The 26404-nt window shown below is 47.9% G+C and overlaps 1 protein-coding gene across 6 annotated transcripts in view; it reads left to right on the top strand.

Moving 5' to 3' along the window:
• Positions 1 to 6708: 6708 nt before the first annotated feature.
• The window catches only part of RHBDL2 (rhomboid like 2), a 62719-nt gene continuing 43023 nt past the window's right edge, over positions 6709 to 26404 (top strand). For 3 of the 6 annotated variants that reach the window (XM_075603691.1, XM_075603690.1, XM_075603685.1), the window contains exon 1: positions 6709 to 6896. The gene's annotated coding sequence lies outside the window, so the exon portion shown is untranslated. The other 3 variants (XM_075603686.1, XM_075603689.1, XM_075603688.1) reach the window with 3 other exon arrangements.

Below are 26404 nucleotides of genomic sequence, written 5' to 3'. Positions count from 1 at the left end.
TATCAATTTTAATCTGTAAATGTCCTGGTATTTCTAGAGACATTTCAGATACCAATGTAGCAGTGGAACTTCCCTTACCATTAAATCCTACAATAGTACAGAGAGATGTCCCTGGCAATGATGGTAACTTCAGTCGTGTCACACTCACTGTGCTCCAGTATCAATCAAAAACTTTGTATCATAACTCCCTAAGATTCCCTTTACAAAAAGGTCTTCCTTCTCTGTCCAAATTTACCGGGATTAATAGTTCAAGGGGACATGGTTTCAGATTTTCTAGTCCTGTTGAATTAAGTCATCAGTCTGTGTGAGTTGAGTTACAAACTGAACCCTACTTTTGTGTCATATCATTAGTGTCGGTGTAAGTACTGGTTTCAAATCCTGTTTATGTGTCGAGTCATTAAACTCTGTAAAACTGGTTACCATGTCTCCAATCTGTTTAGCAAGTGGTGCATATGCCACGGGAGCTGTAAACTGGACCAATCCATTCTCGTTCCCCAAACTTTCGTGTTTGTTGAAAAAACTGTTTGTAATTCTTTTTAAAATGTCCATTTTGCTTACAAAAACAACATTGGAAATTGTCATGCTGCGGAGATTTAACTCTCCGTGTGTTGTAATAATTCCTGTGATTTTGAGCTGTGTGAGTAATTTGACTATCCCAGGGACTGTTAACCCTTTGAGTGCATAATAGAAATCCCTGTTTTTAACCATTTCTGAGAGTTTAAGTCTAGGATTATTCTCTTTATCAGGATCCATTCATTGTTCTTGAATACTTAAAAATGATTTATCAAGATCCTTTTTTTTTGTTTTGTTTCAAATCAATTTAATCTTTATCACTAACATTCAGATCTGTATTAATGTTAGGATTATATGAAGAAAACCCTTATTCCTGCACGCACACATTTCATATTACACAGTACATGCTTCAATCTGTTGCTGTAGATCATGTATGTGTCTATTTAAAATGTCACAGTTTGACATCTATCTGTTTTAGTAGGAACAACATGTGACTTCTCATCTTTGAAACCATAAAATTAAACATCTTTACCACTTTCATAACATTTCATAGTTTTTATTTACTTATGGTTACACCACTGCTTCCATGGGATTTAAGATGCTAAGTAGCAGACAGGTGCTGCTAATCAAATGCCCTTGATTAATTGATCATCAGCAAGTGTGACCACCTCTATAAAAGCCGAAGTTTTAGCAGTTTGCTGGTCTGGAGCATTCAGGTGTGTGTTAACACAATGCCAAGGAGGAAAGACATCAGCAATGATCTTGGAGAAGCAATTGTTGCTGCCCACCAATCTGGGAAGGGGTATAAGGCCATTTCCAAATAATTTTAAGTCCATCATCCTACAGTGAGAAAGATTATTCAAAAGTGGAAAACATACAAGACAGTTGCCAATCTTTCCAGGAGTGGACGTCCCAGCAAATTCACCCCAATGTCTGACCGTGCAATGCTCAGAGAAATTGCAAAATACCCAAGAGTTACATCTCAAACTCTACAGGCCTCAGTTAGCATGTTAAATGTTAAAGTTCATGACAGTACAATTAGAAAAAGACTGAACAAGTATGGTTTGTTTGGAAGGGTTGCCAGGAGAAAGCCTTTTCTCTCTAAAAAGAACATGGCAGCACGGCTTGGGTTTGCAAAGTTGCATCTGAACAAACCACAAGACTTCTGGAACAATGTCCTTTGGACAGACGAGACCAAAGTGGAGATGTTTGGCCATAATGCACAGCGCCACGTTTGGCGAAAACCAAACACAGCATATCACACAAACACCTCATACCAACTGTCAAGCACGGTGGTGGAGGGGTATGATTTGGGCTTGTTTTGCAGCCACAGGATCTGGGAACCTTGCAGTCATTGAAAAAGAAAAGAATCAAGATGTTGCAATGGCCCAGTCAAAGTCCAGTCCTCAACCCGATTGAAATCCTGTGGCTGGACCTTAAGAGAGCTGTGCATAAACAAATGCCCACAAACCTCAATGAATTGAAGCAACTTTGTAAAGAAGAGTGGGCCAAAATTCCTCCACAACGATGTGAGAGACTGATAAAGTCATACAGAAAACGATTTCTTCAAGTTATTGCTGCTAAAAGTGGTTCTACAAGCGACTGAATCATAAGGTGTACTTAGTTTTTCACACATGGCTTCTCCATTTTGGCTTTATTTTGTTAAATAAATCATGACACAGTGTAATATGTAATGTGTTGTTGTTCATCTGAGGTTGTATTTACCTAATTTTAAGACCTGCTAAGGAACAGATGATTGTTATTATGTCCTGATATGTAAAACCATGGAATTCAAAGAGGGTGTACTTTCTTTTTTACACAACTGTGTAATATATACAGTAAATATATATATATATATATATATATATATATATATATATATATATATATATATATATATATATATATATATGTAGAGGTATCAGTACCGTGTTAGCCGAGCTTCAATAATCAAAAAATAAATAGATGATACCGTTCTGTGGCTAACGAAATGCTTTTATTTGTGCGAGCTTTCGAGATACACTGATCTCTTCTTCCGGCGATGTTACAATGCCACCATTTATATCCCTCTCACTCCACACACACCTTGTGTAGAGCACTGTTTATACTGTGGGCTCTCCATTCATTTTTATTCACACTGATACACATACACACTCTTTCTTCACTTGCCTTCAGTTACCCTTTGACACCTCTAGCCATAAAACACATCCACACCGGGGGAAGGAACAGCACAGATAACATTCCAAGAGACACTGTTTTCAAGTTATCCTTGCTTCATTCATTGTAACATCGCCGGAAGAAGAGATCAGTGTATCTCGAAAGCTCGCACAAATAAAAGCATTTCGTTAGCCACAGAACGGTATCATCTATTTATTTTTTGAATATATATATATATATATATATATATATATATATATATATATACTGTATATATATAATATGTATAATTATATAAGGGTTTTATATACATAATAAAGACCTCAGTGGCATTTTATTTAATATTTAGATATTTCAATGGAATGTTAAAATAATTTTCCTTTTCTCCAACAATTCTAAAAAAGATAATCTGAAATATTCCCTATTTGTCTCTGAAAAAGTTGATGCCTGTGATTTTTTCCCCCTAAATCTGATTGGTCCTTTCCTTAAAATTAGACCGACTTCATTATTGAGCGACACCTTGTAATGCTATTCAGAGTTACATGAAGATGCAAATGGGTTTCACAGGTGAATTTAGAATGGTGTTTTTCTTATTGTTGATTTTATAGACACGTGACCCTCCCAGCTCGGCTCCTGGGGAGCTTACATCGGATAGTCTATATATTGGGCTTCCTCGGTGTATTACCTTATCAGGGTGCTGGGTCCGTGCAGCCAACAGCGGCCCCCTGCGTGGCCGTGCCCCTCGATAAATCCCGTCGCCCGGTCCCCACAGGGTGACAGGATTTAGCGCGCTCGCGATGCACCAGGCAGCGCGCTCGCGATGCACCAGGCAGCGCGCGTCTCTGCAAATGGAAGGGGGGAAAAAAACCTCCCCTCTCTCCTGATTGGCTGGCGTGTGCTGGCACGCTGCCAGGATTTCGTGGCCCGCAGCAAGCTCTATCAGAGCTTGCAAAGCGAGGCCCGCCTCTTCCTGCAAGTAAGGTAACTACCGCTCATGCCTCCCTTGCTTCCCCCTTGCCCCCCTGCTCCGATTTCACTCCCCCCCCCCGCTCCGATTTCACCCCCCCGCTCCGATTCCCCTCCCCCGTTCCAATTCCCTCGCTCTGATTTCCCTCCCCCCCGCTCCGATTTCCCCCCCGTTCCGATTTCCCCCTTGTGTATGTGAGAGTGTCTGAGTGTGTGTGTGTCTGAGTGAGAGTGTGTGTGAGTGTGTGTGAGTGTGTGATTTCCCACCCGCTCCGATTCCCCCCCCGTTCCGATTCCCCCCCCGTTCCGATTTCCCCCATGTGTATGTGAGAGTGTCTGAGTGTGTGTGTGTCTGAGTGAGAGTGTGTGTGTGAGTGTGTGATTTCCCCTGCTCCGATTTCTCCCCCCCTTACTCTGATGGTCCCCCCTGTGTATGTGAGAGTGTCTGAGAGAGTGTCTGAGAGTGTGAGAGTGTCTGAGAGTGTGGGAGAGTGTTTGAGAAAGTGTTTGCAAGAGTGTCTGAGAGTGTGTGTGTGTGTGTGTGTGTGTGTGTGTGTGTGTGTTTGTGTGTGTGTGTGTGTCTGAGAGAGTGTGTCTGAGAGAGTGTGTCTGAGAGAGTGTGTCTGAGAGAGTGTGTCTGAGAAAGTGTGTCTGAGAGAGAGTGTCTGAGAGAGAGTGTCTGAGAGAGAGTGTGTGTGTGTGACACAGAGAGTGTGTGAGTGAGACAGAGAGTGTGAGTGAGACAGCATGTGAGTGAGACAGAGTGCGTGTGCGTGTGCGTGTGCGTGTGCGTGTGCGTGTGCGTGTGTGTGTGTGTGTGTGTGTGTGTGTGTGTGTGTGTGTGTGTGTGTGTGTGTGTGTGTGAGTCTGTGAATGAATACAGACACCAACCCACAGTCGGTCATAGTCATCCACCTGTCAGTCAGTCACCCACCCAAGTGTCACCCACCCAAGAGTCAGTCACCCATCCAAGAGTCAGTCACCCAGCCCGTCACCCACCCAACCTCCACACCCACTCTCTCTCTCTGTCTCTCATTCACCCACACTCTCTCTGTCTTATCTTAACTGCCCTATACCTACACCGAAATAACCTATACTGCTTTCTTCCAGATCTGACTCTCAAGCTTCACACGGAAGACATCGGAACCCCCCCTAACCCAGAAAGACAGGTAAGGAACACCCCAGGCCCATACTGAATCCCCCCCCCCCAGGTCTTTTGTCACATAGGATGTAGCATTGGGTATCTTTGTCTTGGTTGTAAATATTAAAATAAACAGATTTGCATTGTAATGTTTTTTTATTAACAAGAAAAAAGTTAAGTAAAAGTTACGCACTAAAAAAAATTTCTGCGGTAGGTGCGCTATTGGGGGAGGGGGGGGCTGCTTCTTTCATTTGTCCTGGACCCCATGATTTCTGTTGGCGGCCCTGCGTGCAGCTGGGTGTTGATGGAGAAAGGATGGGCGCCAGCAACTTTGTGGTTATGAACAAGATGGTCTTTGTTTAGCAGGTTCTTAGAAACACAGCATCCCCAGGTCCATGGCTGCAGTCCTGGGAGGCAGAGTCTGATCACAACTGAAATAGTTACTCAATCATATCAGATAGCTCAGGGATGCGCAAACCTTTCCCCCTGCACCCCCCTGCTCGCGCCACCCCCCCTCTCCCCCTTTCCTTGGCTCCGGCCTCAAATGATACCTCACGGTCATGCTGCCATGGTAATGTGACATCACGTGAACCCCGCTGAGTCGTTTGACGCGTTGCTTGAAGCCAAGGCGAGATACAGAAGCCTTACACGGTCCCACAGCATTTAATTTAAATGCCTCGGGGGAGAGCTTCTGTAAAGCGCCGTGCCCTCCCCCCCCCCCCCCCCATGAAAATCTCAGGCCCCCCAGTTTGCGCACCCCTGAGATAGTTTATTCCACATTTTGATCACTCTCTTCTGGGTCCTTGCTTGAGCTTCCCCTTTATCTCTTTGTTCAGTGAGACCTTGGATTCTGTCGCTTTCCTCTGACCCTCCTCTTAGGATGCTCACAGCGGGAGGGTGTCCACAGACACAAATCACTATTCCTTTCTTCTGCTTACTAGAGAGATCTAGATCTCTGCTCTATGCCCATCCCACATTCATGCCTCAGTGCTGGGGTGGCAGGGGTAAATCCTTTTAAGAGTGTTCCACCCATTAATGCGGACCACAGGAATAAGTCAGAGAAGTTCCATGTTACTGCTTCTCTATGCCAGTCCCAGAGCTACTATTTGGGTAACCCCTAGTGGACACAGGGCTCCCCTCTGGGAGCCTGTACTTATATTCCTCATCTTTCTAGAGAGCCTGACTACAAGGGCACTTCCCTATCTATACAAAAAGAAGGGGAAACCTACCCCATACTACTTATTTACATTTCTACATGCAGGGGAGATCCCAACACTGTCTCTCCTCCTGAGGTCTGAGGGTAGAGCTCTTCCCCCCTCCTATTTATAACCTCTACCCCACTCCCTGTCTCTAGGCAGAAAAGGGGGCGGAGCTAAACCTCTGCGGAGTCACTCTGGACCAGGTGACCCATCCAGCATATTCCAGAAACAAGGTGTGGCTAAGCCCCAGGCTGGTCACTTTGCAACATACTATTTAAGGGGGCAGCTGTTCAATATCTAACTCCTTCAACCCCATGCACCATATGGTCATCCCAAGGGGGTTTCCATACACCTGGTCATTTCAGTGAGTGATTTGTAAATCATTCGGTGCTGTGAATTAGTTCTCTCGGACTTTACTCAATGAATAAAACACTGTGACCGGCCAAAATAATTAGACTGTAAGCTCTTTGAGCCTCTGACCTTTAAGTTCTACTCTGCCCAGCACATATGCTGTTAGCTGTACCTAAAAGCACATCAATATTCTAATGATTAGCTTTCAGTCCATATAGTAAGTTAAGTGTGCAGTTTATTGCAATTCATAGCATCAACATTCAACGCTCAAATGTTGCATGATAAATGACAATGAGAGTTACTAAGAAACTAAATGGCTTATTCTGTTGCCGGAGCTGTGACTGAGAATCAGGAGCTGGTGGGAGGGGTGTAAGGAGTGATCTCCGTCCCTGATCCACAGGCGAGTGGAATTGGTACCTCTGGCAAAATACTGTGTGTTTACATCTGTACAGTTTGACATACAGGAAGAACAGGATCAGTGAGGGAGAGTCTTTGGAAGGAGCTCGCACATAAAGTTGCTGACTGCACAGCCACATAGAAACCAAGAAGGAAATAAGAGCAGATATAAGGTAAGCGATTACTGCTCTGTGTTCAGCTGTGTTCAAACTGAAATGAAGGTGTCACTGCTTGTTGGGGACCCTGGATTCCGGCATATCGGCTACGTGTGCTATCCGTGCGATTAGTGATGGCGTCATAATGCGTTTAAAGCAGTGGTTCCCAGCTCCAGTCCTCAAGATCCCCCAACAGGTCCGAATAGGAGGATATCCCTGCTTGAGGTGGGTCAGTCATTTTTGCTGGGCTGCACAGTCGGGAAAACGGGATCCCAGGAAACGAGGCAACTCCTCTTGGGGGATTGCACTGGAAGAGTGGTGTAGAACTGGTCGCAAGTAGAGTGGCAAAGAGGGAGGTACGGTGCCTACCAGGGCTACTGCTCGGAGGGATAGGAGGTGCACGGTGGTGAGACAGCAGGGAGTGCACTTAGGAACTAAAGTCCTGGGTAGGGGTGAGGTTAGGGTAGTGCTGGAGGATTGTAGGGAGTTAAGAGACTGCTTAGTAATATGAACATTTGAATAGTGACTGATGGACAGAGTGTCATTAAGTGTTATTGTGTTACTGAGTGTATTAAATGTCAGTGTTTGGATAATTAGTATTATTGTCTCAGCAATGGGCAATAGTAGAGGATTTAGCAAATGAGCAAAAATTGCAATGCTCATTGACGTAACCCTTTGAGTGCGCTGAGAGGTAGCTGCTCTGTAACGGGGTCTGCTGCTCCGTTCTTTGCTCGGGGTGACTTACACTGATCAGGAATGGAAGTGGGAGGACCAGAGGTGGAGCTACGGGGGGCACGCAGGGCATTTGGCCCAGGCACCGCAACTGAGGGGGTGCAGGGTGGGCGGACCGGGAGAGCGGAGGAGGGAGCAGAATGGCACAGATGGTGGAGCAGGGAGTAAGAGGGCACGACCCAGCGGTTCGACCCGGAAGGCCGTTTCATCTTCCAGTTGTCTGCCATTAGGACGCACCCCCATCTGCTCCACAGGTAGGGACTTTTTTTTATCTGAGTGTGTGTGTGTGGGGGGGGGGTATGAAGGGGGAGTGAGGGCATAAGGGGTGTCTGAAAGAGAATGGGGTAGGAGGAGGGGGGCTGTAGAGAAAAGACGAGAAGGAGGGCTGAGAGAGAATGGGGAGGAGGGAGAGAGACTGGGGGAGGGAGAGAGACTGCGGGAGAGAGAGAGAGACTGGGGGTGGTTGAGGAGGGAGACTGGGGGGTGAATGGGGAAGGGAGACTGGGGGTGGATGAGGGGAAGGAGAGAGAGACTGGAGGGGGGAGGAAGAGAGAGTCTGGAGGGTTGAGGGGGGAGGGAGAGAGGGACTAGAGGGATGAGGTGGGAGGTAGAGAGAGACCGGAGGGATGAGGTGGGAGGGAGAGAGAGACTGGGGTGGAGCGGGGACAGAGACTGGGAGATGGATAGGAGAGTGAGAGATTCACTGGGGAGTGGATGAAGGGAGAGAGAGACTGGGGAGTGGACGGGGGAGGGAGAGAGAGACTTGGGAATACAGGGGGAGAGAGAGAATGGGAGGTAAAGGGCGGGTAGAGAGACTGGGAGGTGGAAGGGGGTAGAGAGACTTGGGGTGGAGGTGGAAGGGCAGGAGAGACACTGGGGAGTGGATGATGGGGGAGAGACTTTGCGGTGGAGGGGAGAGACTGTGGGTTGGAGGGGAGGGAGAGACTGGGAGTGCAGGGGGGAGAGTGAGACTAGGGGTGCAGGGGGAGAGAGACTGGGGAGTGAAGGGGGAAGGGGGAGAGACACTGGGAGGAGAAATACTGGAGAGAGGAGAGGGGGAGAGAGAGACTGGGGAGGAGGGAGGTAGACAGAGACTGTAGGGAGGGCAGAGAGACAGGGGAGGGGAAGAGAGACTGGGGGGAGGATGGGGAGGGAAAATAGAAACTGCGGGGAGGAAGGGGGAGAGACTGGGGGAGGAGGGGGAGAGAGACTGAGGGGAAGAGGGGGGAGAGAGGAGACTGGAAGAAGGAGAGACAGAGACTTTGTGGTGCAGGTGGAGAGACTGTGGGGTGGAGGGGGAGGGAGAGACTAGGAGTGCAGGGGGAGAGTGAGACTGGGGGTGCAGGGGGGAGAGAGACTGTGGAGTAGAGGTGGAAGAGAGAGAGAGACAATGGGAGGAGAGGAATACTGGAGGGAGGAGAGGGGGGAGAGAGTGACTTGGTGGAAGAGAGGACAGAGGGCGGAAAGAGAGACTGGGGTGGAGGAGGGCGAGAGAGACTTGGGGAGGAGGGGAAGAGAGATATTGGAGGGAGGAGTGGGGAGAGAGATACGGGGGGATTACGGGGAGAGAGGGATATTGGGGGGAGAGAGAGAGACTGGGGATGGAAATGGGGAGAAAGACCGGGGGGTAGAGAAACTGAGGGTGGAGAGGGAAGAGAGACTGGGGGGAGGGTGAGTGAGACTGGGGGGGGGAGTGAAATTGGGGGAGTGAGACTGGGGAGGGGGGAGTGAGACTGGGGGGAGGTGTGGGGAGGAGGCGGGAGTGTGAGAGAATCGGGGAAGGAGGGAAGAGGGAGAATGAAGGGAGTGAGAGAATGAGGGGAGTGAGTTAGAATGAGGGGAGTGAGTTAGTGTGAGGGGAGTGAGGGTAGTGAGTTAGAATGAGGGGAGTGAGGGGAGTGAGTTAGAATGAGGGGAGTGAGAGAGAATGAGGGGAGTGATGGGAGTGAGAGAGAATGAGGGGAGTGAGTTAGAATGAGGGGAGTGAGGGGAGTGAGTTAGAATAAGGGGAGTGAGGGGACTGAGTTAGAATGAGGGGAGTGAGTTAGAATGAGGGGAGTGAGTTAGAATGAGGGGAGTGAGGGGAGTGAGTTAGAATGAGGGGAGTGAGAGAGAATGAGGGGAGTGATGGGAGTGAGAGAGAATGAGGGGAGTGAGGGGAGTGAGTTAGAATGAGGGAAGTGAGTTAGAATGAGGGGAGTGAGGGTGTGAGAGAGAATGAGGGGAGTATGGGGAGTGAGAGAGAATGAGGGGAGTGATGGGAGTGAGAGAGAATGAGGGGAGTGAGTTAGAATGAGGGAAGTGAGTTAGAATGAGGGAAGTGAGTTAGAATAAGGGGAGTGAGGGTGTGAGAGAGAATGAGGGGAGTGTGGGAAGTGAGAGAGAATGAGGGGAGTGAGGTGTCACGGTAACTTATGACAATCTATAATATACACCAAAAATACCTGGGTTGAACTGAACACGACTAAGATATAAATAAATATAGTTTACTCCTTGAAAAAGTGAACACACAAGATATACAAATAACAGACAAAATATACACTTACTTAGGGTTGGAATGATGAAATAATCAGGAATCTTGATTAGCAATTCATACAGCAATCTCAAAATGACACATAAGACAATGGGCATAGGCTGAGCCTTGTTTATATACAATCTCAGTCCTATCCCTTAACCTTGGGGCGCCTGGCTGGATAGCAAATTCCTTTGAAGTAGGATCTCACTTATCTGCAAGTGTGAATTATGACACTTACAGACCACTCAGGCCCTTTGTTCCTCCGCCCTATTGTATACAATCAGAGCGGTCAACCTTTGATCAGAGGGGGTATGGTAGGCCACTTGTCTGCTATTAACATAGCAGATGGGCTCTGATTTCTCATATCAGACACAAAATACCATTCACAGTTTAATATCTTCACATATTAAAATAAGCGGTTCTGTCGGGCCCAGTGGGCTGATACTTGCTAGTTTTTCCCGCCGAAAGTGACTCTTCATTGTGGCCAAGTTTCAGCCCTGTGTGACCCCCAGAACCGGAGATACACAAATGCAGGTTAAAACACTTTTAAAATTCAGGATTCTTCCCTTTCAAAATGAATCTCTGCCTTTCACTCTTTCCCCATTGAAATCAACAGGCTCCGCCACCATAGGTGTTCAATGGAGCAACTCCGCCGTTGAAGTCAATGGGACTTCTCCGCCATAGCCTTTCAATGGGAAAACGCCGCCATTGACGGCTATGGGGAAATTCACCAAACTTTACATTTGCCCACACTCCGTCTGGTTGTTCGGAGAGGGCTGGGAATGGCCATGCATTCATGCCGGAGCCTTGGCTACATGCCACCCAAATCCCAGCCCTCTGGTCCTTCCAGAACCGGAGATATGGACTTACATTTTTCACAATTTCGGACTTAGCCGTTTTCACGCCACGCGGCTTTTCCCCATTGGAAACAATGGCCGGTGCTGCCATAGACGAGAGCCGCCATTGGATTCAATGGGACCTCCGCTCCGCCATTAAAGTCAATGGCGCGACCCTCTTTCTCCGCTCGACCCTTTACGGGGGTCCCTCATTCCCGGACCCGATGGGGGTCGTATGGGGGGGCCCCTAGGGGCTAGGGGCAAAAAGAATTTTATTCCCAGGTGCCCTAGAACCTAAGATTCCCACGCCACTTGTCATTGAACTTGAACTAACAGTGATCAAAGCTCTCTTTTAGAAAATGTTTCCGCTCTTGAGGTCTGCGGTTTGGATGGCTCCAACCTGTTCCTGGAGGTCAGCGTCGTGGAATCCCCATTGAAGTCAATGGCCCCATTGACTTACAATGGGAAACCGCCGTTCCTCCTCTCGGACGCCACCTGCTGGTCGTCGCTGGAAAACAGGTCCAAAACCGCTACTTCTGCCATTGAAATGCATGGAGTCTCAATGGCGACCTATGGAAGGCTGCAAACTGGAGCCTGAAAAGGCGGGAAAAGGGAACAAAGGGCTATAATCACTGAATTAACATTAACCCCTTCCCTCCCGCATCAACCCTAGTGTATGTGTTGGTGCAAACACTGGGATGAGACAATACATTTTTACAGGGGAATAAACAGTTGGATTCTGAAGCAAGGTAAAAACACATTACTGGACCACAGTCCAGTTAACCCCTTGCTTCCCAAGTGAGAGCAGGGGGTGGCCAAATGGGGTGTAACCCCTTTAATCCCGGGCCAAACCCCCTCTCCCATGACATGAGGGGAGTGAGAGAGAATGAGGGGAGTGATGGGAGAGAGAGAGAATGAGGGGAGTGAGGGGAGTGAGTTAGAATGAAGGGAGTGAGAGAGAATGAGGGGAGTGATGGAAGTGAGAGAGAATGAGGGGAGTCGGTTAGAATGAGGGGAGTGAGTTAGAATGAGGGGAGTGAGTTAGAATGAGGGGAATGAGGGGAGTGAGTTAGAATGAGGGGAGTGAGGGGAGTGAGTTAGAATGAGGGGAGTGAGTTAAAATGAGGGGAGTGAGGGGAGTGAGTTAAAATGAGGGGAGTGAGTTAGAATGAGGGGAGTGAGGGGAGTGAGTTAGAATGAGGGGAGTGAGGGGAGTGAGTTAGAATGAGGGGAGTGAGAGAGAATGAGGGGAGTGAGAGAGAATGAGGGGAGTGAGAGAGAATGAGGGGAGTGAGAGAGAATGAGGGGAGTTAGAATATGAAGGGAGTGAGAATATGAGGGGAGTGAGAATATGAGGGGAGTGAGGGGAGTGAGTTAGAATGAGGGGAGTGTGGGGAGTGAGAGAGAATGAGGGGAGTGAGAGAGAATGAGGGGAGTGAGAGAGAATGAGGGGAGTGAGAGAGAATGAGGGGAGTGAGGGGAGTGAGAGAGAATGAGGGGAGTGAGAGAGAATGAGGGGAGTGAGAGAGAATGAGGGGAGTGAGAGAGAATGAGGGGAGTGAGAATATGAGGGGAGTGAGTGAGAATGATGGGTTGGAAATTCGTACAAAAGTTCACAAGTACAGTTACAAATCATAGTATTGTTTGGCGTTGATTCTTTTAAAAAGATGTTAGGTGACACAGTTGGTGGAACTTGTCCCGGGAACAAACATACCTAGTTCCTCCTCTGGGGAGGACTCTTTCCCTCCCGTTCTGTCATCAGTGTTGCGGCGGTCACATGCTCACGAGTGCTGGATGCATCGTGGCACTCAAAGGGTTAATGCGCGGCTAATCGCTTGCAAACTCTGACAAGGCCGTGACATTTTTCACCAGGAAAAAAACAAAAGCCAAACAGTGCATAGTTCACAAACTGTTGCAAAAGTTTCACACATCTATAACCCTCAGTGGCTATTTTAGGTATTACCATTATATAGAACCAGGGAAAATGTGAGGAACTACTGTACTTCTCCATGGAAAGGTAGTGGATACATGGAATCGTCTCCCAACAGAGGTGGTAGAGACTAATATGGTTAGGGAATAAAGTAATACAAAGTAGAAAAGAAAGCCAAGGTTGGGATAGGGTCCGATGTTTTGCAGCCGTGAGAAAGGGTTGCCTACGTTTGCGAACAACGAAATAAAGGTAAGCTAACAACGTTAAAGCTGCAGTTCAAGCAATATCCTACATGTGTGTGTATAAAAAAAAAATCTGTTCTGTACTATGAGAAAATACTTGTAGCATTTAAAAAAAAGAAGACATTTTTAATGTATTATAATATAACAAGCATTTTTTGTTCCTATAGCAACCATTTACAAAGTCACATCCCCTTCCTCTTCTGAAACAGGCTCTACCACACCCCTTTTTGAGCCCTGCCCTCTCTCTAGCAGTGCACTAATTGTATCTAGTGACTGCCTGGTCACATGATTTTCCCCACAGAACTTTGCATCTTTGGTCCTCTTCTGCTGCACTGACAGCCATTTAGTGAACCCCCGAGCCGAATTTTCTCCGATCGATCACAGGAGAATGGATCGATCGACAACTTAGCTAATCACTTGTCAGTGTGTAGATTGTATTGATGCACATATTGAATGGAATATATATATATATATATTTCTTTTCTTTTTTAACAGCAGCTTGAACTGCTGCTTTGAAAAATCTCCTATCAAAATATATTAGATAACAATTATAAAAGCCCTCTAAGCTTTTGTTTACCATAAAAAGTCCTATATACATTTTTTTTCTAAAATACCAATGCTTCTCTGATTATTTTCATTAAGTGCAAATCCGCTCTATTCAACCTATCCTGCCCTTAATAACCATAACCAGATTTGAAGTGTAGCAAATTAGAATGTATACGTCTCTCTGGTCTGTACAATGAAAGCACTGGAATAGGGCAGGATTCACTTATAATAGATTAGAAAGAGGAGTTCTGGAAAGATTAGATGCCCAGTATTATATCCAAGGAAAAGGGGGAAACTGAGAGCCCAGCAAAAAGCGTGGAACTGGCGGCCAATAGAAAAAATAAGGGTGCTTTATCAACCCTTGGCGAGAAACGCGTTAGAGGTTTCTCTTTTTAAACTAGGCATGTTTCAATAAAGTTGTTGTTATTTTTTCTATTGGCCGCCAGTTACATGCTTTTTGCTGTGCTCTCAGTTTTCCTTTTTCCTTATCCTGCACTTACCTGTGGATGCACGCTGCTGCTACCGGATGTCTTCGGTTCACCAGCGGTTGATTTTGTGAGTACCCCAATCATTGAACTGTATGCTGCGTTATTGTCCGTCACTAGGGGATTTGGTCTGGCATTGCGGGGGTCTGCTGGTTCCCGTCGGGGGATCTCATGATTGCCGTGGTCAGCTTTTCCCTATACCTATGTGATTGCTTATGGGCTTCATTTGCTACAGCTACAGCTTTCCGCTTTATACTCAGGACTCCGGTGCATCAAGGGTTAATGTGGATGCCTCCGTGTGATGCACACGTGCCTACTGGGCTAGTAGCGCCACACACTGAGGTTCATTCCTATCATTGCTGCAGTATTATATCCATCTCTGAATATATTAGTGATATTGTTGACTAAAGAGTTGGACTACGCTATCAGTTAGGGTTGCCAGGTGGCATCTCCAAAAATACTGGACACAATGGTGAAAGGTACGGCGTGCTCGAGACACACACACACCTCTCTCTGCTCGGTGCTGTTTCCTTCTCTCCTCGGCCCCACCCCGAGGGTCCTGATACCTCATCCTGATTGGCTGCTGCTGGGTAATGCAGCAAATCAGGATGGAGGAAATTGCCCAGCCCCCTAGCAATAGCCCTACTCTCTCCCTGCTTGGTGAAATCCCGCGGCCCCCCAAGCCGATCAGGCGACTGTCCAGAGAGGTAATACCGGTCACATACATGTCCAGTGTTAAATCTAATTTTTTTTACTTGACAGAGTGTCCAAATACAGGACAGTCCGGTTCAATACTGGACACCTGGCAACCCTCAGTATAAACCGCACTTTTAAAATATTAATGTTGTGTGTGTGTGTCCTTCTTTGTAACTTAATAATGAGCAACAGTTACGTTTTTATCTACTATTGCTTCACCTCTCGTGAACCTCATGGTACTGTGTGCAAACAAGAATGGACTCTCTTGTTTCTCTTTCGTTTTGTGTTCACTATTCTGTCCTTAGTTCACTTGCATCCGAGGAGGGACGGACCCTGTAACTAAAGCAGCAGAACGTGTTGTATTGCGTTTTTTTTTTTTAATTGGTCATTTATTTCATTACAAGATAGAAGCCGGGGGTCCCCCAGAGCTGAAATGAACACAGTTCAGCTCCGGAGACGCCCTGCATCATGTTCTGCTGCTTTAAAGCTCTTTCCTGAGTTTATGGGCAATGATTGCCAAGAAATCTGAGTTATAGGCATGGTGGTTGTGTTTGTCTTATTTATAGACACCTCAAGGCAGGAAGGGAAGACTAAATGAGGGGTTACACAGGGAGTGGCACAAAGCATGTGATTGATGCTCATTAGAGTGTGTGGTCACAGTGGACTGGGTATAAATTTCAGTGTCAAGGTTGTACATCTTAAAAGTTCTCCTACTATCCCAAAACTACTGTAAGCTTGGAACAATCTCAGCTACTTCAACAAGCAGCTCTTGAAAACATTAGTTCCTTCAACTGTGTGGGATAGAGGAGTTTCTAAACCAGTGGGTTTCTACCTTTTTCTTTGGTTAAGGAAACCTAAGTGAAATTCTGAGGAACCGCAACCCTGTCTAATAGCGTCAAAGATCAGATGCAGTGTAAGGAACCCCAACCCTCTCTAATGGCGCGTCTGAGATCAGATGCATTGTGAGGAACCCCAACCCTCTCTAATAGGGCGTCTGAGATCAGATGCTTTGTAAGGAACCCCAACCCTCTCTAATAGCGCGTCTGAGATCAGATGCATTGTAAGGAACCCCAACCCTCTCTAATAGCGCGTCTGAGATCAGATGCTTTGTAAGGAACCCCAACCCTCTATAATAGTGCGTCTGAGATCAGATGTAAATGCTTTTGGATTTGATACACTTTTCAAATGACCTGAAAATTGCTGTGAATCCTTTTGGGATGCCCGGGGAACCCATTCGTTCTTAGGAACCCTGGTTTGAAAAACACTCTTCTAAACAATTGAAAATCACCTGTTGGAAGTACGTTAATACATAACTTTTTATTTGATTTGCTTATTTGTAAACTGCACCCAGTAGCAGCGGGCATTAAACAGTTTGTCATATCTACTTTAGTTTTAAATGTTTAAAAGTCTTCAGCTATGAGCTGCTCTAATTAGCTGAATGTTCAGAGTATCACCCAATGCGGGCTGGAGACACAGGTTGGGAACCATCACAATCTTGTGGTCTCGTTTTATCCACTGACCCCGTTTAGGGAAACATATCAAATTTCTTCATGACTCTTTCCCCCTTGCTGATATTATTATTATTATTATTAATAATAATAATATTGTTCCTTTTTCCTTCAGCTGTCTTACAGGCATCCAGAAATATACTACCGGGAATTCCCCCCACACCTGGCTTCTCTGTGCCTTTTGTAAGTGTCACTGAAATATGAGATCTTCTTACATTGGGGGAGGAAAATCACCGTGGATTCTTATAAACGATGAGCAGTCCAGGAAGTTCGACAGATCCCCTCTTATCTGTAGCTCTTGCACAGCCTGTTTCACTAACACTGTATGTGGGAGATATACAGAGACAGTAAGATCAGCCTTTTAAAGTGCCCTTATGGCATAACAGGTATTTGATGGGCACTTGCTAATTTCTTAGGGGCTGATCGAGCTGACCGTATTGATGGCGCTGCCCAGCCCGATTGAAACAGAACTGGAGCCCTGTTGGTTCCTGGAATCCATGGGCTGCTCGCATCGTGCGAACGCTCCTGAAGCAATCGCGTGACGCGGAAGCGGCGGAGGTCTGGTTCTCCCAGGCACCAGTCACTGCAGAGGTTACGTTACTATGACACCCGCAGTGCCAGGCAGATCTGGAAGTGGATTAGGTGACAGGGGGCGTGTAGTGCATTCAAGGAATCTTAGAAAACAGGGGGGGGGGGGGACTTTTGAAAATGATAACGGGAGTAAAGGCATTAAACACGATAGAGAGATAAAGATGGAGGCAGAAAGGAGGTAGATGGGTGCAGAGGTCAAAAGAGGAACCCTCGCAGTGTAGTTGTTGCACATAAAAGGGGAACATTAGCACGTCCCACACTATGTGCTCAGCATGGAGCTCCATATAACCGCTCTCCTTTTGTGTTCTCAGGCAAATGGGGCAAACATGGAGAAAATGACCTATTCTCAATGCCTCAAAATACAGCAACGTGACAACAAGACGGGTTGATACTGGGGGGTCAGACAGGGAAAATAGGAATTGAATCTCCTTTCACCAGTTGAGGTCAGTGGTGCCCTGTGCCATTTAGAGCTGCCACGCCTGATGCCCTGTAGCCCACTGTACAAATTCACAGACCCACTTCACAGACTCACACTGATACACATACAGACACAGTGATGCTTACACAGTACACACAACACTGATACCCTGATATATACATATTTGCACATTTGTACACACATCCACACAAGCGAATACTTCCTTGAAATTACAAAAGCAGTGTCAAATATTCGCTTCAGAGATTCTTGCCCTTTCCAACGCTGTTTTTATTTTTGAAATCTGATACTTCGTTCAGGAGGTATATGCGTTTGAAATATGAAGTCTCTGGGAGGTTCAAATAGAGCTCTCCCCAGTGCAGTCTAAAAGGTTTGCGATGGTAACCGCAGAAGCTAGAGATAAAGAAAATCATGTTTTTATCACTGGAAAAAAGAATAATATATATAATCTCATCAGAACCCACCCTTGTCGATCCACTGCTGGATGAAGACCTCCCCAATGATCTTCCAGGTACTGTGGTTACAGCCTCTCTTCTCCACGTGGCTCTAACAAATGTTCTAATTTCATCCTCCCATCTTACTTTTGGTAGTCGTCTTGGTCTTTTAATCTCTCTTGGAATCCAGTTGTGTCATCTTTGTCCAATGATGATAACTTCTTCTTGTGATATGTCCGGCCCACCGCCATTTTAATTTCTTCACCCATGTGAAGATATCGCAGACTTTTGTTTGGTTTCGAACCCATTCATTCTTTTTCTGGTCTCCTCGTGTTAATACCCAGCATGCATCTCTCCATACTTGTTTGCGTTGTCTGAAGCTTCCGAATTATCTTCGCATTTAGGGTCTAAGTTTCACATCCATACTTGACCCACGGGCAGGATATACTGATCGACGATTTCCTCTTGAGACACAGTGGAAGGTTCCCTTGAAATATTGTTTTGTTTCTTCCAAATGTGCGTCCATCCCATCTTCATTCTCCTATGGATTTCATTCTGAAGGTTCCCACCCATTGCTATTTCCCAGCCAAGGTAGACATATTATTCGATGTCTTCTAGTTCCATCACATTTTTGCAGACTTTACATATTTGTGGAACATCACTTTGGTCTTGCTCAGACTCATACGGAGGCCCACCTTGTTACTTGCTTTGGACAGTTCTCTGATTTGTTGCTGGAGGTCTTCTGGACTTGTGGCAAAAATAACACTCATCAGCAAATCGTAGTTGACTCAAATATTCACAGTTGATTTTGATTCCTTTTTCTTCCCAATCCAATGCCTTGCACAATTCTTCAAGCGTTGCTGTGAAAAGCTTATGGTGACATGGTGTCTCCCTGCCGCTCTCCCTGGCTGAGTTGTATCTTGCTTGTGTATCTTCCTATTATTGTGTTAGAAGAGTGCCACCTGCTACTAAATGTGCGTGTATATACATATATTATTTTTTAAACAAAACCATAAAGTCACAGCGCCATATGATTAATGATGGATCATAGTTACCGTAATTGTAGCTGAATAGATTAGAGGAGAATAGCTATTATTAAATAGAATGTAGCAATTGCAGACAATGCAAATGAAACACACAAACAGACAACATATCTGACAAGGAAAAAGGAACTAGGAAAGGGAAATGGAAACAAAAGGAAAAAACATGAGGATGTGAAAGCCAAAAAATAAAATAAAACCTTAAATAAAAATGATATAAAACACTGGAACACCCGGACAGCTAATCCGCAGGAGCAACCACCTTCCTCGATACTTCTATAAAACAAAAAGGGACAGCGCGGGCTCCATAGTGTAAATAGTACAGCAGGGCCCCGCATCTCGGCGCTCCGCTTTTCGGCGATCCGCCGTTACGGCGGTGCCGAGAAGGGGGCCGCCACGGTTGCCGCCATGTCCGCGGAGAACGTGTACCGCTTTGCCGGGGGGCCGTTGAGTGGATACACATCGGAAGTGCCCGGCTGTGGAAGCGGAAGAGATTCACACGCATGCAGCCACGAGACTACAGCTCCATACCGACAGACAAACAACAGGATACTGGTGTCTATGTCCGATGCACATGTCCTGCCTCATTGCTGTGAGTGATCTGATTTTAGCTCGTGATAATAAAACCTATACTATTTACACTATGGAGCCCGCGTGTCCCTTTTTGTTTTATAAATTATTTTTTGTTTGTTAGTTTGTTTAAAGAGCAGGACATGCTTTGGGAGCAAGATACAAAGTTTATACGAGTAAGGCCGCGCGTATAGTGCCTGCGACTGGCGATGCGACGGGACGGGTGACATCACCCGTCGCCGCTAGCAAAAGTTATATTTCGCTTTGCGGTGGCGTCGCGGGCATACTGGCATTTGATTGGTTCACTGGCTGTCACATGAGGCGACAGCCCTTGAAAAATCAAATATTGCCAGCTTCCAAAGTTCGCGACGTGATGTCACTGGATTTCATTGTCGCCGTCGCGCTTACTATAAGTGCACGCGGCGACGGCAATGTATTTGTTTTTGGGCGACGTCGCGTCACCATCGCCCGTCGCAGGCACTATACGCACGGCCTTAACCTCACATTGGGTTCTGGGAAGAATTGCTGCTTTAAAACACGATAACTTTTGGGATTAAACAGTAAAGTAAGGTTGCCTTTTTTTGCCTTCTGAACATGTTTGATAGTCTTGAGAAGCCTTAACACTGGTTCCTTTAAGTTTCCTACACCAAATGCATGAAACCCCTGTGTTCGCTAAGTTAGGTGATTCAGTTTAAAAACAAGCTGCACTTTGTGCGATTCAGGTTTCATGTCAGGAATGAGGCAATAAACCAAACAAATAAATACAGTGTCCTTTTCATAATATTTAGTTAGTTGGGTGATCTTTAGTCACTTCTATTTCCAGCTGGATACTCTGAGTCATGTTTCCCTGTGGGTTTTGCTTGTGTAAGTTGAATTTCTTTAATGTTAGAGAGATTTCCTCAGAATGGCAGAGCCCAATTTTAATATTATATTGCTTCAGTGACTGAGGAATCGTCTGGCATTGACAGATCTCTGCACTCGCTGATTACCGGTGAGTCTCACTGATTTGGAGTCGGTCTCACTGACTTTTAACATGTCATAGACGGCAATGGAGTTTTACTGATAAAAATCAGCACTCATTTATTAAAGGGGCGATCCCTCGTAGGACCGAAGTGTACTAATGGCAGTGACATGTTTAAACCTCTCAGTGGTGGAAGGCTCATTCCATCACCAAGGCCATGGACTGACCGGCATTTCTGCTTCACGTGACCGCTCTTTGGAGAGATCACGGGATACGGATTTTGGTTCTGACCGTCGGGCCGGATGTGACAGGGAGGGGGTCCCTTTCAGTGTTACGAGCTCCAATCATGTACAGCCCCTAAAAACTAGTGTAGCCATGCATAATAATGACTGCGTACATCTTCCCTGTTGGCAGTAAGTCCTGGTAAGTACAGGCCTGCCAACAGTAGTTATGGAGGTTTCCCCTCACACCCTGGTGTGGTGCCCTGTGTAAGGAAGGGAGTGGCTGTATGCTCTGAGTCCCTGGATAGTGACCTCAGAGATGCGCCTGCCCCCTGAGGTATAAAGGGCACAACACTGTCAGTTATAGTGGTTGCAAGATTGGCAGAGAAGCATCTGGTAGAATGTATCTTCCTGCATAAGGGATTGGAGGAATACTTTTGTGACCCTAGTGCTGTAACTAGCGGTAGCAGAGTGACCAATCAAGTCTGTCTAAGCCACACTGTGTCCAGGGACCTGGCGCAGTGGTGATCTCCCTAGGAGAAAGGGAATCCCACTTCAATACGGGAGGGCGTACCTGGCAAAGGGACAGCACGGAGAGATGTGCGGCTAGAGCCGGCAGCTGCATGGGGCAGTCTGCTACATCCAAATCTACAATAAAGATGCCTTGTTCAAAGAAACCCCCACTGTGTGAGTGTGAAATTACTCTACAGTGGCAGTCACCACCGAGAAGGAGTTCCTCACCAGGACCATCTCCCTGCGGAAGCATAGATCCTGATGAGGTGGAGGCGCTGCACGTGAAGTAAGTTGGACTCGTACCCACTACCTCAGATACCTGTCCTGCTGCCATCCTCTATAACACCAAGCGGGAGACTCAGGAGTCCTGTTACTTGCAGGTGCACCACCACACACGACCTTATAATGGGGACCGGTTAGACCACACGGGCCAATGTGAGATTGGGTGGGTCAGACAAGGGGGGTCCAGCCGTTACAATTGGAGGCGCTGCTGAGATACCTGTCAACAGGACAGGCTTTTGCTAGGCACACATTAGGAAACAGGGAAAGTGTCTGCTGCCACTTTGTGCTGCGTGGGACGGAGCCAGGGGTAGTCGGGGAGATGCTGGAGCTGCATGCCGCAAAGACGCCTTGGGATCCGTTAGGGGTTAGTGAGTCTGGAGCCGGGGGCTATTGCTGTTCTAGTCGCCTTGAGGTAGCGCTAGCGGGGGACGCCTGAAGGGGTAAACTGGTAACTTAGGGCAGGAATTCTGGAAGGGTCCGCACTAGGCTAACCAACAGTAGGTCGACGCCCAAGGTACTGCATGGAAGAGCCAGAGTACTCTAGTCTCCATTCCAGATCACTTACCAAGGAGCACAGACTGGAGGAACGTGTTACAGTAGACACAGAAAGAGTGAGCCTAGCCTGAGGTAGTGCAAACACGAGTCAGATCTACGTTAGGTACACAAGGTGGTGCACAAGGCATGTTTATTGTACGGATGTGGTAGCTGCCCCGCAGAGTGGAGCTCAACGTACAGGAAATCAGTGTTCAACGATCAAGAGAGACCTGTCAGAATGGAGGATCTGCACAGAGCAGAAGGTCCAGGATGGCAGGGAAAGAGAACCGTCCGAATGGAGGATCTGCACAGAGTAGAAGGTCCAGGATGGCAGGGAGAGAGAACCGTCCGAATGGAGGATCTGCACAGAGTAGAAGGTCCAGGATGGCGGGGAGAGAGAACCACAAGAATGGAGGATCTGCATAGAGCAGAAGGTCCAGGATTGCGGTCAGAGGAAGAACACGCATATGAACTGTGCGTGGACGAAGAACAAGCTACAGGAGAGACTCTTGTGTGTTTGCTCTGGAATGGCGTGAAAGCCGTGGCTGCACCGTGTTTATCATGTTTTTGTTCTCGGGATGATACCCCTGAGAATAATGAGCATGACAGTGTGATCCGATGGGAGGAACGAAATGGACTTTGTTATACCCCAATTAACAAACAGCCAGACGCTGCCTTCAATGGGAAAAAGGACAATACTTACCAAGATGGTGGTTCCCGCGTTCCCGGGACACCGCGTGGGCATGCTGCAGAAAGTCTTGCAACTTTGCAGTTTGCTAATTGTTGGCCAGGATTGGCGCCAACGAGAAAACTCCACCCCGATGGGGAGTTTGGCGCGAAAGCTGGAGCCGTGCCCTCATGGACTATGACTCACTCCGCACCTGTGCTGGGTCAGCCTACAAGTCTACGAGACATCCCCCTAGTTTCAACCAGGGGGAGTGGTTTGCGGTTCCACCGGATGTCGACAGAGAAAGTGGGAGGAGGGGTTGCTACATCAGCCCATGCCTTTCAGTTGCGAAGAGCCATTGACCAGTATAGACCTCTGAGACGAGTGCCTCCGCTGGTAAAGATGGCTGAAGCTGCTGAAAAAGTGGACCAGAGTCCGGTGATCTCCACTCACCCCTATTCGGCTCCAGGAGGCTTCCTGGTAATCCGTGTGGAGGGTGTGGAGACTGTGGCGTGTCTTTGCCTGCAGTGCAGACTGCCGGGCGGAGCCGTGGGCAGCGAGGCCCGATGCCCCCACTGTGGACTGCAGTATATGTGGCCCATGACCACGTTTGTACCGGTGCAAGCTGTGGGAGTGACCGGAAATGTCCCGATGCCGATAGAGGAGCAGCCGGGAGCCCTCTGGAACAAGAGTGCAAGTCCCGCGGAGTCGGAGTCAGGTCTGGTGCTTCCGACGGAGAAACCCAGCCATCGGAGAGGTGATCACCGAGGAGCCCATCGCCGGTCTCCTACTGGGATGCCTCGGCCGAATTGCAAGTTAGAATCCTCGGACGAGGAGTGTGCTAGGCTGGCGAGTAAGACAGTCATAAGAAGAGACTGTCATACCATTGGTACGCCATGGAGGGATGCCATTCCCCGTGGTGTGGAGACACGGAGTCGAGTGTCTCCAGTACCACGACCACCCGATCGTCCCACTGCCGTGGTGACTAGTGGATCGGACGGAGGTCGATCCACCCCGACCCTGCGAGGTACTAAGATGACACCGTGCCTGTCGCAGACCCAAGGGGTGGAGGAGCAGGAAGAGCGAGTCCAGAGCCAGACTGGATCGCGCAGCAGACGGGCGTTGCCGGATATCCTCGTGGAGGAAGAGATCCCGATTGGGGATTCAACCCAAGATGGCGTCGCAGCACGTGCGTGTGCGGAGGTGGTTCCGGATGACCAGAGCGGCATCGAGTGGGAGATGGTGGCGCCTCTACGGTCGAGCAGCGGAAGACGATCTCCTACTACCAGGGGGAACGGGCGTTCGAGTTGCAGAACAAGAAGCCCAGCTGCTGGAGACAAGAACGGACTTTGTGGCGACGTTAAGGCAGGTATCGCTGGAGAGCAGGTCGTAACCCTGTCAATGCCTACTGTTCGGTCCCGTCCCCAAACCCCGTCCACACCCAAGGTTAGCCCCAAGGCCCTAGCTAAAGCCCCTGTCCCCGTCACTATTTTATTTGGGTCCAGTTCCAGCTTAGGGTTGTCCGGGGAGTCACGGGGTCCTTCCGATGATCGGACTGGAAGCCTGGACTTGGGAACTTCGGATGATGGGTCGGAGGGAGGAGGGAGGATGTCCCGACAAGTGTCGGTATCCAGTGATTGCCCTAGTGTGCTAAGCATTACCGTTAGAAACACCTCACAGTATAAAGGAGTTGTCGAGCGATCTGAGGGTAAGTCCGGGGTATCTTCTGGTGGGCCTGATGAGGAGTCCATAGAGGAGTCTATAGACCCTAGCTCCGAAGAACGGAAGGAGACTAGGTGGTGGGCCCCGTTGTACGAGGGGTATGTAGCCTGGTTCGACCGCACCCGATTTATCCTAGAAAGGGAGGGGGTGGTTGATCACTGGTGGGCTGCTGGTGACTTTGACGATGAGGCATACCTTAGGGCCCTAAGGGTAAGGTGGGATCGTATCCAGGCAGGTCTTATTATCCCCTAAGGGGTCCGCAGGGTTGGAAGACCCGGTAGAGACCGATGAGCCCTTGTCTTGGGTGTTGCCCGGGGCGGCTGGCGAAAGTAAGCTAACCAGGGCTTGCCGAGCTGAACGGGCTATCGCGGCAAAATACAGGAAGTCACATGGGCTTGATTACCCGTATGTCCCGGAACCTCTAATGAGAGAGATAGAGGAGAATAGGGAGAGATGGCTTAAAAATTATATCCAACACTATATCATAGAGAAAGGGGGAGCCATTAAAGGGATGCAGGCCGAGCAGAGGGTGTCCCAGCTTATGCGGGTCTGGAAAATAGGACGCAGTGTGTACATGCACAAAGTGGTGTATTACAATGAGCGAGGGATACCACGGGAATACAGCGTGACTGTGCATGATGCTGCGGGGCGGGAGGTGAAGAAGCCAGATCCTCGACATTATTATTGAATAACAAAATAGAGTGGTCTGCTGTTTTCTTTAGCGCTCCCTGCTGGTCAGGAGTGAGATGGGCTTTCATTATTATGTCAATGTGATGATGTTTGCCATGTTATTTGTGTGTTCTTTTGCAGTGTTTCCTGGCGCAAGGTACACCAAATTTAGGTCCCAGCCGGGACGGTGGGTATTAACCAGGGGGAGTATGTAGCCATGCATAATAATGACTGCATACATCTTCCCTGTTTGGCAGTAAGTCCTGGTAAGTACAGGCCTGCCAACAGTAGTTATGGAGGTTTTCCCTCACACCCTGGTGTGGTGCCCTGTGTAGGGAAGGGAGTGGCTATATGCTCTGAGTCCCTGGATAGTGACCTCAGAGATGCGCCTGCCCCCTGAGGTATAAAGGGCACAACACTGTCAGTTAGTGTTGTTGCAAGATTGGCAGAGAAGCATCTGGTAGAATGTATCTTCCTGCATAAGGGATTGGAGGAATACTTTTGTGACCCTAGTGCTGTAACTAGCGGTAGCAGAGTGACCAATCAAGTCTGTCTAAGCCACACTGTGTCCAGGGACCTGGCGCAGTGGTGATCTCCCTAGGAGAAAGGGAATCCCACTTCAATACGGGAGGGCGTACCTGGCAAAGGGACAGCACGGAGAGATGTGCGGCTAGAGCCGGCAGCTGCATGGGGCAGTCTGCTACATCCAAATCTACAATAAAGATGCCTTGTTCAAAGAAACCCCCACTGTGTGAGTGTGAGATTACTCTACAGTGGCAGTCACCACCGAGAAGGAGTTCCTCACCAGGACCATCTCCCTGCGGAAGCATAGATCCTGATGAGGTGGAGGCGCTGCACGTGAAGTAAGTTGGACTCGTACCCACTACCTCAGATACCTGTCCTGCTGCCATCCTCTATAACACCAAGCGGGAGACTCAGGAGTCCTGTTACTTGCAGGTGCACCACCACACACGGGGAAAAGGGGTGCACCACCACACACGACCTTGTAATGGGGACCGGTTAGACCACACGGGCCAATGTGAGATTGGGTGGGTCAGACAAGGGGGGTCCAGCCGTTACACTAGCAAAGGCCAATAACGTACGTTGGACGTCAAAACGGCCCCTTGGTTGGCACCTTTCTTGATGTACGCCATTAGAACATTCAAGGGTTAATATCTGTGTAATTGACTTTTTAAAACAAAATTCAGCAGTGATCCCCGTCCCCCCTCCCTGCTGATGTAAATGGTAGTAGCTGGCATGTACAATAGTAGGGGCTCCACTTCTGTTTTGATTGGGAAAACTGCTCTGTTGAAGTGGTCTACCCCATGAGCCCCATGAAAACAAGCATTTCCCCATGACGTACCTGGTATGTCAACAGGGCCTCCTGCATGCCAGG

Source organism: Ascaphus truei, chromosome 6 (genome assembly GCF_040206685.1).
Source record: "Ascaphus truei isolate aAscTru1 chromosome 6, aAscTru1.hap1, whole genome shotgun sequence".
In the NCBI taxonomy this organism is placed as follows: domain Eukaryota; kingdom Metazoa; phylum Chordata; class Amphibia; order Anura; family Ascaphidae; genus Ascaphus; species Ascaphus truei.
Note: the sequence above shows the minus strand (reverse complement) of the source record. Positions and strands in the feature narration are given on the sequence as shown.